This window comes from Nomascus leucogenys, chromosome 12 (assembly GCF_006542625.1).
Source record: "Nomascus leucogenys isolate Asia chromosome 12, Asia_NLE_v1, whole genome shotgun sequence".
Classification (NCBI taxonomy): Eukaryota; Metazoa; Chordata; class Mammalia; order Primates; family Hylobatidae; genus Nomascus; species Nomascus leucogenys.
The window spans coordinates 61,439,879-61,448,316 of record NC_044392.1 but is presented as its reverse complement, the minus strand read 5'-3'; the positions used below and the strand labels follow the sequence as shown (position 1 = coordinate 61,448,316).

Here is an 8,438-nt window from a genome sequence, read left to right as displayed (position 1 = left end):
GTCTCACTATACCTTCATGAGCCATCTTATTTACAACACTTTACATTTTTCTTTTCTTAAGTTATATACACATCCTCGGCCGGGCATGGTGGCTCATGCCTGTAATCCCAGCACTTTGGGAGGCCGAGGCTGGTGGATCACCTGAGGTCAGGAGTCCGAGACCAGCCTGGCCAACATGGGGAAACCTCATCTCTACTAAAAATACAAAAATTAGCCAGGCATGGCGGCAGGGAACTGTAATCCCAGCCACTCAGGAGGCTGAGGCAGGAGAATCACTTGAACCCGGGAGGCAGAGGTTGCAGTGAGCCGAGATCGCACCACTGTATTGCAGCCTGGTGAACAGAGTAAGACTCCATCTAAAAAGAAAAAAAGTTACATACACATCCTTTTGGGAGAAGAGAGAACACTACACGGTACCAAATACCTACCCCCCCCCAAAAAAAAAATCACACCAAAAAGGACACAGCTAAATAATAAAAACATTCAGCTGCTGAAACACAGCAACATTAGGCCACCTCAGTTTTCTTTGCATACCCAATCCCTCATCCTGTAAGAAGGGATGGTACAATATGGGGAGGTGACATCTCATCACCATGGAAAACAGAGCTGTAGAATCAGAACTCTTTAGAGAAATAGGTGAGTCCAGATCAGGGGTAGAAAAAGTACAAGGTGAGCCTGGAATGTTTGGTTGTGCCAGAAAACAAGGAAGTGTTAAAGACTCCTGGGAACGTAGTGAAAGGACAAAGGAGCCACGGTCAAAGGTCAATATGAGGATCAAAATGCATAATGATGGTAAAGGATTATGACACACTTGCTTTTTAAAACTTTTAATTCCATGAGTTCATAGAAATATCAAAAGGAGAGAGAAGCAGATGTTGTTAGGCCCTACTCCACGTCCCCTCAGCCTACCTGAATTCTCTTGCAGTTGTCAGCAGTTACTAACACCCTGACTTCAAGTGCCTATGTTTCTCTCCTCTGTCTGGGGTCTTTCTCAAGAACCACCTACAGTGCATGGCTGCTGGGCGACATAGTTTGAAAGCCGGAGGATAGGTATCCCTGGGAGTAGCAGTCAACCAAGGGATGATGGAATTGGGAAGATTCGGAACCATTTCACGTGGTTTCTCAGTGCGGCTTCATTGAGACTGAGTCCCAGTAGCCAACAGCAAAATGTTCAATATATCCCTTACTGGCTTTTCTCCCTGCCCTGTGTCACTCGCCCTGCTAACTCTGTGTTTTCTGGTATCATCTCCCATATAACCTACCTACGCCCAGGTTTCTTGTGTCAGAGTTTGCTTTGGAGGCGACATCAAAACTGAAAAAGTTAAAGAGCATAGGGAAAAGAAGAAAGGCTAAACACCTCTTATAGAAAAATGCCAACTGATATGTAAAAAGAAAAGAGAGAATTATGAAGATTGCCATTTTACAACCCCAGTGTAAAAGTTGATTTTGGCAAGGGCCATTAATTTATGCTAAAATCATTGAGTGAAAGGTTAATGGGGAACAAGATATTCACATGGTCTCAAAGTATTACCCCACAGAATACTTAATGATTACAAGGAGATATACCTGCTCAGTGGAAAGATCTAGTCACCACCTTGCCAGGTCACTAGGCTGGGGTGGTTTTGTGGTGGCTTAGCCTCAGAGATGATGGGGAGAAGTGGCTGCTTACCCCTGAAGCAAGAAACACTCCCGCAGTAGTTCTAATTCCATTATCATGTAGGACCTTGGCTGAAACTGTGCCTCATGTGGGCCACAGTGAGTGGGGCACAGTATTGGATCCTTCTCTGGGGGAAGCACAGCTATGTGGATTCCAGGCAGCTCCCTCAGCTGGGTTTAGTGACTATGAGGACTGCAGGGGCCCCAGTGGTGAGGTCTGTATCTGTCCAAGGTGTTGATGGAGGTTGCTGGAATCCCCTTACTTACCACCTCACCATAAGAGGTTGATGCCGGCTGGGGGATACAGTGGTGGAGGCCTGGCATTTTCTCTCATTCTCTGTTCTCTAAGTGGCCATCCCGAGTTTCTGTGCTCACCAGGGTTTCTATTCGTCCTCTGACACACTCTAGAACTCTCCCTGTTTTTGTGAAAATATAGTTGCTTATTAGTTGTTCTGGCTGTCTTTGTGCGGAAGATGAGTGCTAGGGATTTCTAATAGACCATGTTGCTAACATTACTCTCCTCAAGGCTCGTTCTAAGCCTTAAACATTCCCTCTAAAAGACATTAGGTTATTTCTAAAATTTCAATATTATGAATATACTTTGTGTTTTAATTTCATACCTATCCTTATTTACTTAGAATATATGTAATTAATTCTTTTTTTGGGGGGGAGGGGATGGAGTCTCGCTCTGTCGCCCAGGCTGGAGTGCAGTGGTGCAATCTCGGCTCACTGCAACCTCCACCTTCTGGGCTCAAGCAATTCTCCCTGGTTCAGCCTTCCAAGTAGCTGGGATTACAGGCACCCGCCACCATACCTGGCTAGTTTTTGTATTTTTAGTAGAGACAGGGCTTCACCATGTTGGCCAGGCTGGTCTCAAACTCCTGACCTTAGGCAATCCACCCACCTCGGCCTCCCAAAGTGCTGTGATTACAGGCGTGTGCCACTGCGCCCTGCTATTTGTAATTAATTCTAAGAATTCTTTGTGTAGAATTCTTACCTAAATAATAGTTTCTTCTTCATAAGTCAATCAATCCTGTTGTTTCATGGTTACCAGTTTCATGGTTCCTTCTTAGACCCACTTCAGGGCAGATTCATTTTGTCCAACTTCAACTTCACTTTCTCTGCTATTCAAGAGTAATCTAGTCATCTTCTTTTAACTTGTTAGAAAGCAATATGTATTCTTAAGGCATCAGTTCCTTAAGTCCTCATGACATGGCCATGCATTCTTTTCCCTAAAACTATATTTATTGACATCTGCACAGTCCAAGTGATGTAGGAAAATATATGTATTTATTTATTACATGATTACCTGATCATGTTATCCTCATAAAATGTTGACACATTGTAAGTTGAAGGTACCCCATCTGGACAGTAGAAATTTCTCTTGTAAAAGCCGGTGATGAGGAGTTCGAGATGAGCCTGGCTAACATGGTAAAACCACATCTCGACTAAAGATACAAAAAGTAGCTGGGCATGGTGGCACATGCCTGTAACCCCTGCTACTCGGGAGGCTGAGCCATGAAAATTGCTTGAACTCTGGAAGACAGAGGTTGCCGTGAGCCAAGATCATGCCACTGCACTCCAGCCTGGGCGACAGAGCAAGACTCTGTCTCAAAAAACAAAAAAACAAACTGGTGATGATTGTTCCAAAGCCAGGGAGCTGCACAGGTGAGAGGAAAGAAAGCTTTTTGTCCAAGTTGCCGTCTCATAGCCTAGACAATGCTCTCTGTCCTAGGATGCACCCACCACCACCTCAATTCCCCCAATATGCACGTACACACTAGTTCAAAACAATCCTTTATCTATCCAGGAGCTTCCTCCGGTTTGCTTGTTATTTCCTGGATTCCTGTAGTTTTTTTAAGGTTGATCTTAAGGGAAGGAGTCAGCAGCCAATCTCTTTCACCATATTCATCAAAAAATGCCGTTAAGACTGGGCTTAGTGGCTCAGGCCTGTAATCCCAACAGAATTTGGGAGGCAGAGACAGGAGAATTGCTTGAGGCCAGGAGTTCAAAACTAGCCTGAGCAACATAGCAAGATCTGGTCTCTGCAAAAAATTAAAAAAAATTTTTTTTTTAAATACCATTAAACACATTACAACGGTGCTATAACAAAGGACTGGGGCATGGGTTAAAAGAGAATAAATGAATAAATGAATTAAACAGGAGTGCCCTTGCACAGGGCAAAAAGTCAAATAGTGTTCAGGGCTTATTATAAGAAAGAGCAAGGAGGCTGAGGCAGGAGAATGGCGTGAACCTGGGAGGCGGAGCTTGCAGTGAGCTGAGATCACACCACTGCACTCCAGCCTGGGCAACAGAGCAAGACTCTGTCTCAAAAAAAAAAAAAGAAAAGAAAAAGAAAGAGCAATTCTTTGGCCTATCACATTCTACCACAATTCCCAGAACCCCTAACATTCAACTCATTCAGATTTTTCTTTTGGAACTTGCTTTGTATTTCTAAACAAAGTTTTAAAACTCTTATTTCCTGATTTTTCAATTTTAGATGTTTTCTGTTGACTAGAGAGGGAGATTTATTGTGAAGCTAATAAAGGTTAAGTTTCAGAGTCCCTCATTTTCATGGGCCCTCTCCAAGGCCCTATTCTTAGCCATTGAATTTGGAATTTTATTTTCTTACAGCGCATTCAGCTGGGTGCTGTGGCTCATGCCTGCAATCCCAGCACTTTGAGAGGCCAAGGCAGGAGGATCCCTTTAGCCCAGGAATCCAAGACCAGCTTGGGGAATATATTGAGAGCCCTGTCTCTACTAGAAATAAAAATAAAAAATATTAGCCAGGCATGATGGTGTGTGTCTGTGGTCCCAGCTCAGGAGGCCGAGGCAGGAGAATCATGCCATTGCACTCCAACCTGGGTGACAGAGTGAGACTCTGTTTTAAAAAATAATTTTTTTAAAAATTTAGCCAGGCACAGTGGCTCACACCTGTAATCCCAACACTCTTGGAGGCTGAGGCAGGTGGATCATGAGATCAGGAGATCAAGACCATTCTGGCTAACATGGTGAAACCCAGTCTCCACTAAAAATACAAAAAATTAGCCAAGCATGGTGGCACGTGCCTGTAGTCCCAGCTACTCGGGAAGCTGAGGCAGGAGAATCGCTTGAACCCAGGAGGCGGAGGTTGCAGTGAGCCAAGATCAGGCCATCGCACTCCAGCTTGGGAGACAGAGTGAGACTCCGTCTCAAAAAAAAAAAAAAATTATCTTAAAGAGCATCCTCCAAATTATGTATGCCTCTGGCCCCATAAGCCCTGAATCCACCCTTGATTTGCTGACTACTTTGGATGATGAGGGTTTAGCTAACTTAGATCGTAGCCCTTGCAACACACATCAGTACACAAATATTTCCCCTTCCCTGTTTCCCAAAATGTAGTCAAGCTATTAATTTTTAGTTCATTTATCACGTTTTAGCCTCTAAGGGCCCTTTCTTGTTATCTTGTCTACATTAGCCTGTTCTTTGTCTTATGGATCCAATATTTGATCTCTCCAGCAATATTGTAGGGGTTGTCTTATTTTGTTTGTTGGTTGGTTAGTTTTTTAGTTTAGTTTTATTTTCTCAATTGTCTGTTTCCTTTTAAGTTCCTTTTCCCTCATGGTTTGTTTTGGCCTCTCTCTTATATTGGAGACGTTCCTAAAATGGGTGGTCATCCAACTATATTTAAGAATGAGGCACCAAAGCTGGACATAGTGGTGCATGCCTGTAGTTCTAGCTGCTTGAGAGACTAAGGTGGGAGGATCGCTTGAGCTCAGGAGTTGGAGGCTGCAGAAAGCTATGATTGCACCACTGCATTCCAGCCACAGAGCGAGATCCTGTCTCCAAAAAAAAAGCAATAAAATAAAATAATTTAAAAATAAGAATGAGGCACTTAAAAGCTAATCAGAAGCTCAGGTTGGGGAGTTTTCTAAATGGTGAGTGTGATAGGAAACCTGAAAGGTGGCACCCAGTGATCCTTACCTCCTGGTATTCATGCCTGTGCAACAAAAGGATTAACCTTGCCCCAAGAAGTATCTGGCCTTTACTCTCACTTTCTGGGAGGTAATCTCTAAACTCTTAGAATGTTCTTTGTTTACCTGGGGGCCTTGGGCCATGCCGGATGGTCTATGCTAACAATGTGATATGTGGTAGGGGCTCTGAACCATGCATTGTCAGCTCAACCTCAGAACGGGGACGGACATGAAGGCCAGCCACACAGGCAGTCAGCCACGTCTACATGACCAATAAAAATTCTGGACACCAAGGCTTGGAGGTGCTTCCCTGGCTGGGAATATTGCATGTGTATTATCACACATTGTTACTGTGAGAAGAATAGCTCCACTGGGAGAGGACAACTAGATGCTCTGCATTTAAAACTCTCCTGGGGCACAGCAGCTGCACATCCCAGGGCTCCTGACCTCTTCGCGTTTGCAGTGTAGCCCAAGTCGGTCAGCACTGGAGGACCTCAGCATCCATGTCGAAGCCCCATAGTGAAGCCGGGACTGCCTTCATTGAGACCCAGCAGCTACATACAGCCATGGCTGACACATTCCTGGAGCACGTATGCCACCTGGATATTCACACACCACCCAGCACAGCCTGGAACACTGGCATCATCTGTACCATTAGCCCAGCTTCCCGACTGGTGGAGATGTTGAAGGAGATGATTAAGTCTGGAATGAATGTGGCTTGTCTGAACTTCTCTCATGGAACTCATGAGTACCACGTGGAGACCATCAAGAATGTGTGCACAGCCACGGAAAGCTTTGCTGCTGACCCCATCCTCTACTGGCCCGTTGCTTTGGCTCTGGATACTAAAGGACCTGAGATCCGAACTGGGCTCATCAAGGGCAGCAGCACCACGGAGGTGGGGCTGAAGATGGGAGCCATTCTCAAAATCATGCTGGATAATGCCTACATGAAAAAGTGTGACGAGAACATCCTGTGGCTGGACTACAAGAACATCTGCAAGGTGATGGAAGTGGGCAGCAAGATCTATGTGGATGATGGGCTTATTTCTCTCCAGGGAAAGCAGAAAGGTGCTGACTTCCTGGTGACGGAGGTGGAAAATGGTGGTTCCTCAGGCAGCAAGAAGAGTGTGAACCTTCCTGGGGCTGCTGTGGACTTGCCTGCTGTGTCAGAGGACAACCAGGGCCTGAAGTTTGGGGTCGAACAGGATGTCGATATGGTGTTTGCGTCGTTCATCTGCAAGGCATCTGATGTCCATGAAGTTAGGGAGGCCCTGGGGGAGAAGGGAAAGAACATCAAGATAATCAACAAAATCGAGAATCACGTGGGGGTTCGGAGGTTTGATGAAATCCTAGAGTCCAGTGATGGGATCATGGTGGCTGGTGGTGATCTAGGCATTGAGATTCCTGCAGAGAAGGTCTTCCTTGCTCAGAAGATGATGATTGGGCGTTGCAGCTGAGCTGGGAAGCCTATCTGTGACAGTGATGTGGCCAATGCAGTACTGAATAGAGCCGACTGCATCATGCTGTCTGGAGAAACAGCCAAAGGGGACTATCTGGAGGCTGGGCGCATGCAGCACCTGATTGCCCATGAGGCAGAGGCCGCCATCTACCACTTGCAATTATTTGAGGAACTCCTGCTGCCTGACGCCCATTACCAGCGACCCCACGAAAGCCACCGCCCTGGGTGCCAACGAGGCCTTCTTCAAGTGCTGCAGTGGGGCCATAATCGTCCTCACCAAGTCTGGCAGGTCTGCTCACCAGTTGGCTAGATACCGCCCACGTGCCCCCATCATTGCTGTGACATGGAATCCCCAGACAGCTCGTCAGGCCCACCTGTACCGTGGCATCTTCCCTGTGCTGTGCAAGGGCCTAGTCCAGGAGGCCAGGGCTGAGGATGTGGACCGCTGGGTGAACTTGGCCCTGAATGTTGGCAAGGCCCAAGGTTTCTTTAAGAAGGGAGATGCAGGCCGGGCACGGTGGCTCACGCCTGTAATCCCAGCACTTTGGGAGGCCGAGGCGTGCGGATCACAAGGTCAGGAGATCGAGACCATCCTGGCTAACACGGTGAAACCCTGTCTCTACTAAAAATACAAGAAAATTAGCCGGGCATGGCAGCGTGCGCCTGTAGTCTCAGCTACTCGGGAGGCTGAGGCAGGAGAATGGTGTGAACTCATTGTGCTGACCGGGTGGTGCCCTGGCTTTGGCTTCACCAACACTGTGCGTGTTGTTCCTGTGCAGTGATGGACCCCAAAGCCCCTCCTCCAGCCCCTGTCCCACCTCCTTTCCCCAAACCATCCATTAGGCCAACAACGCTTGTAGAGCTCACTCTGGGCTGTAATGTGGCACTGGTGGGCTGGGACACCAGGGAATAAGATAAACGCCTTGCTGAAACATGGCTGTGTTTACAGCCTGCTCTGGTGGGACAGCCCAGAGCCTGGCTGCCCATCATGTGGCCCCACCCAATCAAGGGAAGAAGGAGGAATGCCGACTGGAGGCCCCAAAAGCCAGATGGCAAGAGGGTGACAGCTTCTTTTCCTGTGTGTACTCTGTTCAGTTCCTTTAGAAAACAGATGCCCAGAGGGCTCCCAACCCTGGCCTGGGGTCAGGAAACAGCCAGCGAGAGTTAGGGACCTTAGGGCACGGGGCAGTTGTTCCATTTAAGGACTCTGGCCCTGGCCCTCACTTGCTTCCCCAAACCCCTGGGCCTCCCCAATTTGCACCTGTCCCCACCCTCCACTCAGCTGTCCTGCAGCAAACACTCCACGCTCCACCTTCCATTTTCCCCCACTACTGCAGCGCCTCTGGGCCTGTTGCTATAGAGCCTACCTG

General features: G+C 47.2%; 1 pseudogene; it reads left to right on the top strand.

The window, feature by feature from the left end:
- The first annotated feature begins 6,106 nt into the window (after nucleotides 1–6,106).
- On the top strand, nucleotides 6,107–7,850 carry LOC100588959 (annotated as a pseudogene).
- The last annotated feature ends 588 nt before the right edge of the window (nucleotides 7,851–8,438 follow it).